We start from the raw sequence: 10,917 nt of genomic DNA, 5'->3' as shown, positions 1-10,917 counted from the left end.
TGTATGCCCCTTATATCACCAATAGGGAAATCACATGTGTCTGTGTTGTTACTATACTTGGGGTTAGATTGCTGTTTGTGATGGAAAAAATTTAACAATTTACATTTCCGTACAAATTTGAAGAGATCAATATGCATCTCTGTAAAGTCCGGAAATGACATAGGTACAAATCCTAAACCCTTCTTGAGGACACTCAATTGCTGATCATCTAGCACTTTGTCCGATAGATTCATGATACATAAATCATCACTGTGGGCCGTGCGTATTTCTAGTTTTTCATATTGCGCACGGCTGATCTCGTGGTCATGCCAGTCTTGTTGTTTGCCAATTCTGCCCCTTTTTCTCTGCCCCCTTCTGGTTCTCTTACATGTGTTACCTGTGCCAATCTGTTGTGTTTCTGACCTCTGCAGAATCTTTCCATTTCTAATAAAAAAGCGGATTTGTTGTGAGTGATGTTTCTTTGTTCTTGCAGAGAGCCAGTGGCCTCATCACTCGTAATGCTGGTGCAACTCGATAAATCAGTATCACTGGTTGTGATGCTGGAGATAGTTTGAGCTACTGATACTGATGCCCTTTCAACCCTATGATGTTGTCAAATTTGTGGGCAAAGGTAAAAACCCTGCCTGCAGCATAGTCATTGGCATCACGCCTTAGATTGCACATTTATTTTTCTTTGATGTATTGCTGATGTTGCTGGAGTATATTTTTTAGGATATCATAGTTTTTGTCAATTGCTTCTTTAAGATTTGTATCCTGAATCTCCTTCTCTAGTGTCTGAGTGAACCAATATAATATTTTTATTAGCTTTTAGTTTCTCTGTTGAAGGTTCTCAAGAAACAGAGACGGCATTTTCTTCATTTGTTGATCTATTTTGGCCCAAATATTTTCTTCTTGATTAGCCCTAACATTTACATGGTCGGTGGCTGTATTGCTCCTAGAACTTTAACAGGTGAATGGTAGTAATGGACGTGGTTATTACCCTCAGGACAATTCCAACAAGCATAAAGTGTTCTCTCCTTTTTTTCTTTAATTTACCAAGTAGCTGCCCGATACCACGATACCATGGTCTTTTTTCCGTCTCCCCTTCTCCCCCTATTTTCCACTGACCCGCCCTTTTTCTGTGACTTGCCTTTTACTATAGGCTCATTGTTTTCCTTTATTTCTGCAGACTTACTATGGTCTCTGGACTCCCATATGATCCATGCTACACGTTGTACATCTATCCCACATCTTTTAAAGTTGGAGTTTTCCAATACATACTTTACCTCTATATTGTTAAAGGTATGTCTAACCTTCTCTTCTTTTTGTCTCTGTTTTCTTGCATGTTGTATAGACACATATGAGGGGCACTCCTCATACAATGTGGATTTTTATTCACCATCTTTTGAGCACTCACATAATTCAATTTCCTTTGTTGGTTGTTTGATATTCATATGGCTCTCTTTCTTTTTGGATTTCCTTGGTTGCACATTTTATTGATATTCGCCGTTTTGTTCTGTTGACACCTAATATCTGTTTTGTAGTTGTCTTTTCTACACACACGGGTTGTAGAAGGAGGCTCTCTCCTTCTGCTTTTATGATAGTTTATTAATACACCATCCATCTATGGTACATGGCCTCTCTTTCCAATTCACTAAAACGGTTTGGTATGATTCACGGTTTACACTATAACTCAATCTGCCAGAAATCCATCGACAATTTTTGTGATTTACACATTCCATTTGTATATGTTTACAGCCTTGAAAAAGTCAAGGGTGACGAAACACGTGTCGGCTGTTTTCTCTCAACCATGAAGGCTGATTTCTCTCAACCATGAAAATTGCACTGGCTTTTAAACCACTTGCCTAGTGTATTCTATTGGATCAGAGCACCAACTTTCCTGACACAGCACTAAGAAATAAAGGACTTTCATTATGATCCTGAGATGTGCCGTGGTTTTCTTCATTCTGTACATGGACTGTGACCTTTTGTAGGAAACAACCCTTGCACCCTGTGGCTGGGTGTCTTACCACTGGAGCACTCTTTTTCTCAAATAAGACTTTTGCATCATGAACTTTGATCATTGAAGGTAGCAGACATTTTGGAAGTGCGCACGACTCATACACAGCCACAATTGTTGATGTCTTTGTTGTTCAATGTAATACGTTTGTTGGCCCTTGAGATTAGATCTTCCGAATATCCTCTAGCACAAAAACGTTGTGCCAGGTCTCCAAGTTCTTCTGAGAAAATATTGTTGTCACTACAGTTGCGGCGTATCCGTATCATTTCACCATAAGGTATAGCCTGGATCTGAGATTTAGGATGTGCGCAATGTGAGTGGAGAATAGAGTTGCAAGCTGTAGGTTTCCTATATAATCTAGATGAAATCTTATTCCCGGTCACATATAGTAAGAGATCAAGAAATTCGATTTGGGTGCTGTCGCTTTTGTAGGTAAAGGAAAGATTGAAGTCATTGGTGTTAAGATGATCAATAAGAGTTTTCAGGTCAGGGATGCTGCCTGTCCATATCATAAAGATATCATCAATATATCTGCCGCAAAATAAAATATTTTGGGTAATCTCATTGCAGCAGTTGGACCAAAGATGGCGTTTTTCAAATTGTCCCATATAGAGGTTGGCATAGGAAGGCGAGAATTTGGCACCCATAGCTACCCCCTGGCATTGCTGGTACCAACGTCCATTGTGTAAGAACACGTTGTTCTCTAGAACTAGCTTAGTGAGATCTAGAAGCATTTGGGTATGTTCATATAATGTAGCATCACGATCAGCAAGTGTAATGGCGAGCATTTCCAAACCCTTTTCCAACGGAATGGAAGTGTAGAATGAACTAACATCCAAGGTTACAAAAATATACTCCTCCGACCAATCAATGTCCTCCAATTGACACAGTAAGTCTCTAGAATCCTGTATATATGACGGTAAATTACTTACCAGAGGTTGTAAGAATGAGTCAATAAATTCCGAAATTTGTTCAGTAGGTGAGTCTATCCCAGAGATAATGGGCCTACCAGGTGGAAACAGTCCAGGTTTGTGAACTTTAGGTAGGATATAAATACAAGGTGCCTTAGGTGTACTGTTAAACAAAAATCTAAATTCTTGGTCAGAGATGAGACACATGTTCTTCCAATACGTCAGTCTCTGCTCAATTAGGTCGACAACTTTATGTAGGGGGTTCTCTGGTAAGTGTGAACAGGCTGTAGTGTCACTTAGCTGTCTGTCAATCTCGGACACGTAGTCCGATCTATTCATAACCACCACATTGCCCCCTTTGTCAGGTTCTCTAATAATGATGTCAGTGCACGTGGAAAGTTTCTGTAGGGCCAAGACCTCATTATGGTTTAAATTATTTCTCATTCTACAAGTCTGTGTCCTAAGTTTGTCCTCTAATTCAAAGAGATCAGTGCTTACAGCCTTGTAAAAGACATCAATATTGTTGTCAGGAGGTAGTATGGGAACAAAAGTCGATTTGGGTTTAAGACCACTGTCAAGGTCCAAGTTAGGTTGAATGTTCAAATGAGAAAGTAAGTCCTCCATGCTCACTCCAGCAGGAGTAGTAGGATCAAGAGATAGAACAGTCTGGATGTCACGTATATCACTTATAGATCTATTACACGTATGTTGGATGAGATTGGGTACTTTATTATGTATGGCTTTATTGAGAAAGAATTTCTTCAATTTAAGTCGACGTATGTACTTGAATAAATCTATATGGATTTCTGTGAAATCTGGTCTATAAACAGGACAGAAACCCAAGCCTTTTTGTAGAACATTTATTTCATTGTTAGTCAATATCAGCTTAGACAAATTAATAACCTGTACCGAATCAGTCATAGGTGAGGGGAGTGAGGAACCAATGCAACACTTCAAGTTCTCTGCGTCCTGGCTATGGAGCGAGTAGTCACGCCCTCCCTTGTGTCTCCCACTGTGCTTCTTCCCACCCCTACGGGTGGGTTTGTGTTTGGGGGCCTGTTGTAATTCTGCCGTATACCTTTTCTGTAGCGACCCAGTTCTTCTAAAAAAGGTGAGGGCTTGGGAACACTCAGTGGAGGTAAATTAGTAACGGATCCCGCAGAAGAGGGGTCGACACTAGTGTTAGAAAGGTTCGAGACGTCTGAAAGGCTACCAGGAGTAGATATAGCGCACACACAGTTCAGGGTTCACCAGAGGCTTAACAGAGGCTAAGGTAGATAATACTAATGCTCTCCTTTGTGCTAGTGTGGTCTAGCAGTTAGGCTTATCAGAGGGAAGTGCAAAGCATTTGTTGTACACACATAGGCAATAGATGAATCACAAACTCAAGGACTAACTCCAGGCCAATTGTTTTTATGTAGCAAAAATATATGTTGTTACTTGATTTCTACAACCACAAGATTAAAGTTGCAGGTAAGTATATTTGCCAGTATGCTTCCAAAATATGTATCAATATCACTCTGTTTTAATTTATCAAGTTAACTGGTTGTCAAGAAAATAGCAAATATCGGTTTTAAAAGTTGACGTAAATTTACAGAAACAGTTCTAGGGAGGAAGAAACGTTAGTACACTTTTGAGGTAAGTACAAGACTTACAGTTCCAGTCTCCAGGGGATAGGATGTCCACAGGTTGGGGTTCAAGTTAACCCCAAACACCCACCACCAACAACACGGGGACGACTGGGTGCAGAAGTCAAAGTTGATGTTGATTTAAAATGGGCTCCTATGGAGACTGGGGGCACTCGGAATCGCGTTTTCGGAGGGCAAACCTGGGGTTTTAGGTAAGCCCTGGGGGTTGGGGGTGGGGGGGTGGTCACCGGTCAGCACCAAACACACATCCTCAGTGGCACAGGGGCGGCCAGGTGCAGGGTGCAAACACAGCGTTGGGCTCCCAGTGTTTTCAATAGGGAGACCTCAGGGGTCACAAAGATGCTGCAGGTTAGGTCCAGGTGGTCAGCTCCGGAAAACCACAGGTTGGGCAAGGAGGAGGGCTGCCCGCTGGGCGTCGCAGGATGGGTGGTAGGATTCCTCAAGGCCAGGGGGCTGTGGGTGCTGGGATACCTTTAGGTGCCAGAAATCTTCGTCCAGTTCTCTCTTGGTCAGGGGAAGTCCTCCAGCTGCAGGCATCGTCGTTTTGGACAGGAGGGGTCAACCCAGGGTGGACACAAGGTCAGAATCGCTTGGGGACCAGCTCTAGTTGGTTGGGTCACCTGGAAACAGGCAGCGGGCGTTGAGTGCAGAGTGGGCAGCACTCGCGGATCAGGGGTGGTTCTGGAGTCCTTTATTGGAGTTTCTTTCTGGATAAGTCAGCTGTCCACAATAGATCTTGGTCCTCTGGGGGGCAGGCAGTCCTCTTGAGGCTTTTAAGAGGTTGCTGGTCCTGCAGGATGCGTAGCCTTTCTGTAGCAGGGCTTCAAAAGCCGGAGACAGGCCAGTATAGCTGGGACCAAATCAGTTGGTGTCTTCAGTCTTCTCTGCTGGGAGTCAGCTTAGCACTCCTTCTGTATTCTTGTCGTCTTCTTGAGATCTCCAGAAGTCTGACGAGCTAGGTCCAGGGGAGCCCTTAAATCCTGGAATTAAAGACGTTGCAGGGGTCAGAGGGCAGTAGCCAATGTCTACTGTCCTTGAGGGTGGCTCCCTTTGGGGCCCTAACCCTATTGGTCCCTGTCCTCCAAACCAAGATGGAGGATCTAAGGTGTCCAGAGCTGAAGTGGTCATTCCTCCTTGTTTTTCCTAACTTTCCCTCCGGACTTGCTGCCAAAAGTGGGGCTTTGTTTGGGGGGGGCAGGCATTTCCACTAGCTGGAGTCCCCTGGGGCACTGTAACAAGAGGCCTGAGCCTTTGAGGCTCACCGCCAGGTGTTACAGTTCCTGCAGGGGGAAGGTGTGAAGCACCTCCACCCAGTGCAGGCTTTTTTCTGGCCACTGAGAGCACAAAGGCTCTCATCCCATGTAGTGAGAAACTTGTCTGGAATTGGCAGGCTGGCACAGACCGGTCAGTCCTGCACTAGAAGGTTGGCTAAAATGCAGGGGGCATCTCTAAAATGCCCTCTGGGTGCAATTTTCAATAGATCCACATAGGTTGAGTTTATTGTGCTGAGAAGTTTGATACCAAACTTCCCAGACTTCAGCGAAGCCATTATGAAGCTGTGGAGTTCTTAATGACAAAGTCCCAGCCCATGTATTCAGTATGGCCACACTGCACTTACAATGTCTAAAAATGGCACTGTAGGGGCATATTGCTCATGGAACTATGCTCTCACCTGTGGTATAGTGCACCCTGCCTTAGGGCTGTAAGGCCTACTACAGTGGTGATTCATCTATGCCACAGGCAGTGGTTTTTGTCTTTTTCTCCCCACCAGCACACACAAGCTGCAATAGCAGTGTGCATGTGCTTGGTGAGGGGTCCCCCTGGGTGGCATCATACATGCTGCAGCCCTTGGGGACCTTCCCTGGCCACAGAACCCTTGGTACCACAGGTACTTTTTATAAGGGACTTAACTGTGTGCCCGGGGTATGCCAACTGTGAAAGCAATGGTTAATTTTTAGGCTACGAACTCTGGTTTTGGGGCCTGGTTAGCAAGATCACAGCACACACTCAGTCAAGTCAGCATTAATATCAGGCAAAAGGTGGGGGTAACCATGCCAAAAAGGGCCCTTTTCTACACAACCCCCTCCCAAATGTGAGAGCATGAGACTAACATTTCCTAAGAAAGTCTTCATTGTCTAAGTGGAAGAACCTGATAAGGCCATCTACATTGGTGTGGGCAGTCTTAGGTCAGTGTTTCACTGAAAAGTCCAATCCATGTAGGGAGATGGACCACCTCAAAAGTTTAGGGTTCTCACCTTTCATTTGCATCAATCAATTGAGAGGCCTGTGGTCAGTTTCAACAATAAAGTGAGCACAAAACAAGTATGGCCTCAGCTTTTTCAGTGAACAAACCACAGCAAAGGCCTCCCTCTCAATGACACTCCAAAGCTGCTCCCTGGGGAGTAACCTCCTGCTAATAAAAGCAACAGGCTGGGCATGGTCAATATCACTGGTTTGGGACAGGACTTCTATCCCATGTTCAAAGGCATCTGTCTGCACAATGAACTGTTTGAAATATTCTGGAGCTTTGAAAACTGGTGCTGAGCACATTGCCTTCTTCAAGGTGTCAAAGGCCTTTTGACAGTCAAAAGTCCAGCTTACATTTCTGGGCTTTTCTTTGAAGTCTGTTCTGTGAGGGGGGTCACAATAGATCCATACCCCTTCATAAACCACCTATAGTAACCAGTCAAGCTAAGGAATGCCCTGACTTGAGTCTGCATTGTTGGAGCTTCCCAGTCCAGAATTGTCTGGATCTTAGGCTGTAATGGTTGCACTTGACCTCCACATATAAGGTGAACTAAGTATACAGCAGTGCCCTGCTCTATCGGGCACTTTGATGCCTTAATAGTGAGGCCTGCTGATTGCAGAACCTGCAAAACCTTCTCCAGGTGGACCATGTGATCTTGCCAGGAGGAGCTAAAGACAGAAATATATTCTAGATATGCTGCACTAAAGGATTGCAAACCAGCAAAGGACTTTATTCCCCAACCTTTGGAAGGTGGCAGGGGCATTCTTTAAGCCAAAGGGCATAACAGTAAACTGATAATGCCCATCAGATGTAGAGAATGCTGTCTTTTCTTTGCTCCAAGTGCCATTCTGATTTGCCAGTACCCTGCAGTTGTCAAAGGTACTAAGGAATTTAGCTGCACCAAATTTGTGCATACGTTCATCTGCTCTTGGTATAGGGTAAGCATTTGTCTTGGTGACAGAGCTAAGACCTCTGTAGTCCACACAAAACCTCATCACTCTCTTCCCTTCCTTGGAATGAGGTTTGGGGACCAAACCCAATGGGCTATTCCAAGGGCTGTCAGAGGGTTCAATAACCCCTAAATTCAGCATTTTGTGGACTTTCACTTTGATCTTCTTTTTGACTTGATCAGTCTGTCTATAGATTTTTGTTTTGACAGGTAAACTGTCTCCTGTGTCCACATCATGGGTACACATGTGGGTCTGTCCAGGGGTCAAAGAGAAGAGCCCAGAAAACCGCTGTAGGACTTACCTACAGTCAGCCTGCTGTTGGGCAGTGAGGGTGTCTGAGTAGATAACTCCATCAACTGACCCATCTTTAGGTTTATGAAAGAGGAGGGCAGGGAGAGGCTCACTCTTTGCTTCCTGCTCCTCGTCATGGTTACATCTGCCCTGTCACAATGGGGTGTTAGACAGTTTACATGGATCACCCTCTTGGGTGACCTGCTGGTGCCCAGGTCCACCAAGTAGGTGACCTCACTCTTCTTTTCTAGGATAGAGTAAGGGCCACTCCATCTGCCCTGAAGTGCCCTGGGAGCCACAGGCTCCAGAATCCATTCCTTCTGCCCTGATGTGAATTCTACCAGTACAGCCTTTTGGTTATACAACTGCTTCTGGAGCTGTTGGCTGGCCTCAAGGTTTTTGGATGTCTTTTCCATGTACTCAGCTATCCTTGAGTGGAGGCCCAGCACATAATCCACCACATCTTGTTTAGGCTCATGGAGGGGTCTCTCCCAGCCTTCTTTTACAAGTGCAAGTGGTCCCCTTACAGGGTGGCCAAACAGAAGTTCAAAGGAGGAAAACTCTACTCCCTTCCGAGGCACCTCTATGAAGGTGAAAAGCAAGCATGGCTGGAGGATATCCCAACTCCTTTTGAATTTTTCAGGGAGCCCCGTGATCATGCCCTTTAAGGTCTTCTTGAATCTCTCAACAAGTCCATTGGTTTGTGGATGGTATGGTGTGGTGAACTTGTAAGTCACCCCAAACTCATTCCATATGTGTTTTAGGTAAGCTGACATGCAATTTGTACCTCTGTCAGAAACCACCTCCTTAGGAAACCCTACCCTCGTAATAATACCAATTAGGGCCTTGGTTACTGCAGGGGCTGTAGCAGACCTAAGGGGAATTGCTTCAGGATATCTGGTAGAATGATCCACTACTACCAGTATGTGTTGATTTCCTGAGGCTGTGGGTGGCTCAGGTGGACCCACAATGTCCACATCAACCCTTTCAAAGGGAACCCGCACCACAGGAAGTGGAATAAGGGGGGGCCTTTGTGTGGCCACCTGCCTTACCACTGGCTTGGAAGGCGACACATGAGTTAGTAAACTCCTTCACCTTCTGAGACATGTTGGGCCAGTAGAAATGACTGACAAGCCTATTCCAAATTTTTGTCTGTCCCAGATGCCCAGCTAGGGGGATGTCATGGGCCAAAGTTATGATACCTCCCTAAACTGCTGAGGCACTACCACTCTCCCGGTTGCACCAGGTTTGGGGTCTCTGACTTCAGTGTAAAGGAGCCCATCTTCCCAAAAGACCCCATGGGAGCCACTGACATCTACCTTTTCCTGTGAGGCTACTTGCTGCGTCAGGCCTTCAAGAGTAGGACAAGTCTTTTTTCCCTGGCACAGCCACTCCCTTGAGGGTCCCCCTGGGCCCAAGAGCTCTACCTGATAAGGATCCAGCTCCATGTAGTCAGTTCCCCCAGGGGATAAAACATCTTCCTAAGAAGAGAGGTCTTGTTTCTTTTGCTATTAAGAAGCTGGTCCCCTAGTCTTCTTGATTTTTTTCCTTGAAGGTTGGGCCATTATTTCAGGCTCCAACACTTCTTTTTCACCATATGCTTGGCTTTGTGCTCTTGTTTTTACACATACCAGTTCAGGGATTCCCAGCATTGCTGCATGGGTTTTGAGTTCTACTTCAGTCTAAGCTGAGGACCCCAGATCATCCTCTAGCAAGCACTCCACTGGGATTGCAGAAGAGACCACTACCTGTTTCAGGCCAGTATCCCCTCTCCATTCTAACATCACCATAGCAATGGGATGGACCTTAGTTACATTGTCAGCATTGATGACTGGATAAGTTTGTCCAGCCAGACGCGGTCCTAGGGAAACCATTTTTTGTGACACTGGCACCTGTATCCCTTAGGGCTTCTACCTTTGTCCTATTAATCAAGAGGTGCTGTCTGTATTTTTGCATGTTAAGGGGCCAGACAGCAAGATTGGCAACATCTACCCCACCCTCAGAGTCTAAAGTATCTTCAGTGTGAACTCTGCTTTGCTTTGGGCGCACTGTTGATCCTACCTGGAGACTGACTATACCAGTACTAACTGGAGCAGTGCTATGGGGATTCTCTTTGGGACAGACCAAGACTCCAGTTTGGTGTCCATTCTGTTTACAGTTGTGACACAGGCCTTTTAGGGATCAAAGTTTTGTACCCATGTGAGGACTGTGAAGAGACTCAGGGCCCACCCTTCTGTGCAGGTTTCTGGGGCCTTTGAGAAGACTCTTTACTTTTAACCTTAGGTGTCTCATCACCCTTTCCCTGGGAGGCTTTGTAACCCCTTTCTTTTGGTCACCCCCAGTGGATGTTTTGTCAACCTTGTTCTGACCCCGTGGTCTGCCTTCTTCACCAATTCTTGGGAAGAAATTGGACCTAGGTCTAACAAATACTGATGCAACTTGTTGAAGCGGTTATTTAAAAGATGTTCTTTCGAAAACAAATTATAAAGCCCATCATAATCATGCACTCGACTGCCAGTTATCCAACCATCTAGCTAGTGTTTTCACTGAGTAGTCTACAAAATCAACCAAAGACTGACAAGCTTGAGGTTTTGTGAGCCTCCCTGAACATAATTCTGTACTCCTCAGTGGTGAATCCAAAGCCCTTTATCAGGGTAGCCTTCATGTGATCATAGGATTCAGCATCTGCACTAGTGAGTGTGAGGAGCCTATCCCAACACTTACCAGTAAACAATTCCCAAAGGAGAGTTCCCTAATTAGATTTGTTTAGTTTTCTGGTTGCACAAGTTCTCTCAAAAGTTGTGAACCTCTTGGTGATGTCACCACCTTCTTCCTATTTAGAGACAATCTCTTTGGGGATTTTTAGGAC

The sequence above is a fragment of the Pleurodeles waltl genome, chromosome 7, assembly GCF_031143425.1.
Source record: "Pleurodeles waltl isolate 20211129_DDA chromosome 7, aPleWal1.hap1.20221129, whole genome shotgun sequence".
Taxonomy (NCBI): domain Eukaryota; kingdom Metazoa; phylum Chordata; class Amphibia; order Caudata; family Salamandridae; genus Pleurodeles; species Pleurodeles waltl.
Note: the sequence above shows the minus strand (reverse complement) of the source record.